The sequence below is a fragment of the Leucopleurus acutus genome, assembly GCF_964270905.1.
Source record: "Leucopleurus acutus genome assembly, chromosome: 6".
Lineage (NCBI taxonomy): Eukaryota > Metazoa > Chordata > Mammalia > Artiodactyla > Delphinidae > Leucopleurus > Leucopleurus acutus.
In genome coordinates, this window is record NC_139149.1 from 12,970,514 (window position 1) to 12,975,572 (window position 5,059).

Sequence of the window (5,059 nt, forward strand, 5' to 3'; positions counted from 1 at the left end):
GGAACGATGGAGGTATCAGGAGCTGCCCCTTGAGTGGCTACAAGGATTAAACACCCCGATACGCATAGCGTGCTCGGAGGCCAGCTCGTGGTGGGCTCACAATAAACTCAGCTCGGCAATATTGATGCAGAAAACTCGGCCTCTGTGCACCGGTGCCGAACTGAATCTTGGAGACAGATTGTTGGGTGAAGTAGAAAAGGATAGCTTTATTGCTTTGCCAAGCAAAGAGGGGCACAGCAGGCTCGTGCCTCTCAAAACTGTGTCCCAACCCAGGAGGATTTGGTGAGGAGTTTTACAGCAGTGGTTCAAGGGCCGCCGGGCTGCTGATAAGCATCAAGGTCAGTGCAGGGCCTGCACTCCTTTAATCTGGCCTCAGGTGGTCTCCTGATGAGATTCTCTGGTTCTCGAGGCTGTCGAACTGTGACTTCTCTCTGGAATGAAGAATGCTTCATCAAGCAGTTAACATCTTCCGTTTGTTGGGGGTTTTAGCTCTGCAGAAGAGCTCAGAGATATTGTTATGTGTGTCAGCTGAGATGGAACCAGGGCCCTGCCCCCAAAGCTGTGCTGTTGTTTCTTTGGACTGCTCCTCCCTTATCTCTGCACACCCTCCCTTCCCTGATTAACAAGCGTCTGAAAGGCTTCCATGCCCAGGAGCCCAAAAGGGTCCTGCTCAGTTTCAGTATCATCAGAGATAGGACCAAGAACTGGAGCAGAAGCATGGCCTGGACACACAGACAGGAGGATCCCAGAGAAAGCGGGACCCTATGGCCAGGTGGAGACATTCCAGACCAAGGAATCCTGCTCAATCTCTGGGAGAAAAGATGGACTTGGGGCGACCTGTGCATACAGGCACCCTCTGCATGGAGGTCAGGCCCTCCCAGCACCTCCCCCAGCCCAGACTTTTAGGAGAGCAGCCAGGGAACATGAGGGCTCTGAGAATACCAAGTCCCCCCTCTGACCTTTAAGAAGTAACAGACCCGGTCGGCCGCCGCTGCCACTGCCGCCAATGCTCCAGCCTGTTCCGTGTGGCCCACGCGGGCCCCGCTGCGGCCGTGATGATCCACGGCTTCCAGAGCGGCCACCAGGACTTCTCCTTCGGGCCCTGGAAGCTGACGGCGTCCAAGACCCACATTGTGAAGTCAGCGGATGCGGAGAAGTTAGCTGATGAATTGCATATGCCATCTCTCCCCGAAATGATGTTTGGAGACAACGTTTTAAGAATCCAGCATGTCTCTGGCTTTGGGATTGAGTTCAATGTTACAGATGCATTAAGATGTGTGAACAACTACCAAGGAATGCTTAAACTAGCCTGTGCCGAAGAGTGGCGGGAAAGCAGGACGGAGGGTAGCACTCTAAGGAAGTTATTAAACCGTATGATTGGACCTATACACAGATTATAAGGGAACATTACTTGGAGAACCACTTAAGCTAAAGGTTGTACCTACAACAGATCGTATAGATGCAGAGAAATTGAAAGCCAGAGAACAGATTCAGTTTTTTGAAGTTCTCCTGTTTGAGGATGAACTTCATGATCATGGAGTTTCAAGCCTGAGTGTGAAAATTTGAGTAACGCCTTCTAGCTTTTTCTTGCTGTTGTGGCTTTTCTTGAGAATTGATGGGGTGCTTATTAGGATGAATGACACAAGACTTTACCATGAGGTATCTATTCTCATTTAATGAAAGTACTGATTGACATTGGGCTTGTTCTCATTGTTACATTGACAGTCTGACAGTTTGAAATGCAGTAATGCTTTATATTATATGGCTATTCGTCTAACCTTTAAGATCGGGTGTGTCATATTCACTGTTGACTGCACAGTTATCAAAACATTACATCTTCTTTTCCAAAAGTTCTACAAGTTGAACATGTTTTCCAAAAGACACTCCCTGGTAAAGGGGAGTCTGTTGCTTTTTAAAAACCTCTTAAACTTAATCTGTTTAAGAAAACTGTCCCTTAACGCTTACTTTTTTTGTTCTATGTGTTGTTTATGTAATGTCCTGATATTAGAAATACCAATCTCATGGCCTCCAGAAATTTTTATTATACAATTATTTTGATAGTTGTTTTAATGTTTGAAAGCTCTGTGCTCCATTTCAAGGAACTGTTTACATACGAAGTTTTCAAAAAAATAAGTGAAGAAAGTGGGGGAGAGGTTTAAATTGAGTCATGAAAATTCTTTTTGTAGCTTTATAGCCGCCTATCATTTTTTTTTTTTTTTTTTTTTTTTTTTTTTTTTTTTTTTTTTTTGTGGTACGCGGGCCTCAGTGCTGTGGCCTCTCCCGTTGCGGAGCACAGGCTCTGGACGCGCAGGCTCAGCGGCCATGGCTCATGGGCCCAGCTGCTCCACGGCATGTGGGATCTTCCCGGACCGGGCCACGAACCTGTATCCCCTGCATCAGCAGGCGGACTCTCAACCACTGCGCCACCAGGGAAGCCCTATAGCAGCTTATCCTTTTTGAATGAATTTTTAACGTCATATTTGTGATCATATAGAATGACAAATGAGAGAAGAAACCAGCAGTATCAGGGTAATCGTAGTAATAGTTAACCCTCCTAACAACCCTATGAAATAGACGCTATTATTATCTCTGTTTTATAGCTGAGACAACTAAGGCAAAGACAGATTAAGTAACTTGCCCATGTTATACAGTTAACAGGTGGCAGAACTGGAATTTAAGCCCAGTAAGATGTGATTGGATTGGTATTTTCCTAAATCCTGCACTTTCTTTGAAAGTGAATAACATGGTCACTGTGATGGATTTTTTCTTTTTAAAAGTGATAGTAAAATACTAAAAATAAGCTATACTTCACTCCCTCAGAAAAAATGAAATCTAAATTTTTAGAAATGCTTATACTTTAACTCAACAATATTGACTTTTTTTTCAGAATTTATTCTCAAAAGATTCTTACATACAGTAACCCACACATATTAATCAGGCAGCTGTATAGAGTTGTATGCATATAAATAGTCATGGCAATGCTATTGTTTATAATAGCTAAAAGGAAAGCAGTAAGATGCTATAATGCCCCTTGAATGAGCATTGATTAAATGGCCATTTATATCCTGTTGGCCTACAACAAATAGACTGCCGGATATTTCTCCAGCAAAGTTGGATTTATTCGGGATCAGCAGAAAATTGCAATTCAGGTCTGCAACCATGGTGGGCCATGTGCAAGTCCCCACACGGCAAGGGAAGGAGAAGGCTTTTATAGAGAAGAAAAGGAAACTGGGAGTGCTACAGTAAACAGATAATCCATGACTTTCCATTGGTTGAGTCCTTGCCAGGAAGTAAGAGGAGTCTTTCTTTTTTCTGTTGGGTTCTGCTACGGTGGCTGGGTATGAGAGCTCCCCATTCTAGTCTCCCAAATCTATTTAATTGAGGTTTCTGTTTATGAATTTTTTTACAGTCCATACAGTAGAAAAATATGCAACCATTAAAATTAATGGCAGAAAGTGGTTTAACTGATTTGGAAAGATGTGCATATTAATGTTGACTTTTAAAAGGCAAGTATGATCTATATAAGATTTTATGTAGAGATTCCTAAATGTTAAGGGGAGTGTTATCTATAGAGATTGTGACTGCTGCTGATTTATACTCTATACATTTATAGTATTTGATTTTTTTTAACAATGAGCATTAATCTGTTTTGTTCATATAAAAGATTGAAACTTTAAGGGAACATAATCTTGTGATTTTTCTTTAATTAAATAATGTTTTACCAAAAAAAAAAGAAAGAAAGAAAAAGTAACAGACCCCAGTCCTGTAAATCCAACAGGACGCTATCAGCCAGCTTCTCCCTCCCATACTAGGACTAATCCGCTGACCACAGTGTTCTCCAAGCCCAGACCAGAGGCCTTCTGATGGGGAAATATGTATGTATTAATAAATAACTCTATATAAACACTACATATGTATCTACACATATATACATCTGTACATTGTATGTGTGTATATATACATACATATCATATACATATATTATAATTGTACTATACATAGATACACATAGTCAGATACTATATATTATCAAACAATGATCAAGAGATATTTGAACAAAACATGAATGAAGGGAAGGATCCAGCCATTCACAGATCTGAGCTGCTCTCTCTTACACCCTTCCTATGTGCTTCACTCATCTATAGGCAAAAATGTTGGCTGTCAGGCCTTGCTCACCCTCAACCTCTGTACCCTACTTTCTTGGGTGCACTTTACCCTCTCCCCTCTTACCTTTCCCACTCAGGCCCTCTAGTTCAAGTTTAAAGAGCTGTGACCAGCCTCGGTGAGTGACCCAAGTTTTCCCTGCTCTTGTGCTGTTTGTATCTTGTGTTCCAATGCTGAGAACTCAGTTCCTTTGGGGCGAGATTTTGTTTTGCCTTTGGTGGTCTCCCAAATCTCTGAGGTGCTGGGACCCTATCTTGCTTTTCTAAATACTCTTCCTGGAGATACCAGTCTTGACCGGACCTCTGTGAGAGCTGGCCCTCACTGCCTGAGTCTCCAAGTGCATGGTCTTTCCCTTCTCTACATGCACCCCAAAACTAAACCTTACATCTGTCTTAGCCTAGGGCTAGGGCTGCCATAACAAAATACCATAGACTGGATGGCTCATAAACAGCAAAAATGTATTGCTCACAGCTCTGGAGCCTGGAAGTCTGAGATCAGGACGGCAGCATGATGGGATCTGGTGAGAGCCCTGTTCTTGACTTGCAGATGGCTGCCTCCTGGCTATGTGCTTACATGGAGGAGAGAGAGACAGAGAGATCTCTCTCTTCTTATAAGGACACTAATCCTATCAGATCAGCCCCCCACCCTTATACCCTCACTTAACCTTAATTACCTCCATAAAGATCTTATCTTCAAATACAATCAGATCAAGGGGTTAGAGGCTTCAACATACGAATTCTGGGGGGACACAAACATTCAGTCTATAACCACATCTAATACCAGTTCTTTCACCAAAATGTCAAACTCTGCCCTCACCCAATCCTGTACCAGTCAATCCGATACCTCCACCCACCCCCATGCCCTGATCTGCCACGTGGCAAGCAGCACCTTGCCC

General features: G+C 43.1%; 1 pseudogene across 1 annotated transcript; it reads left to right on the plus strand.

Annotated features, from left to right (window-relative positions):
- Positions 1-1,055: 1,055 nt before the first annotated feature.
- On the plus strand, positions 1,056-1,566 carry LOC309962874 (TIP41-like protein; annotated as a pseudogene). Its single transcript has one exon. The product of its transcript is annotated as a TIP41-like protein (transcript).
- Positions 1,567-5,059: the final 3,493 nt, after the last annotated feature.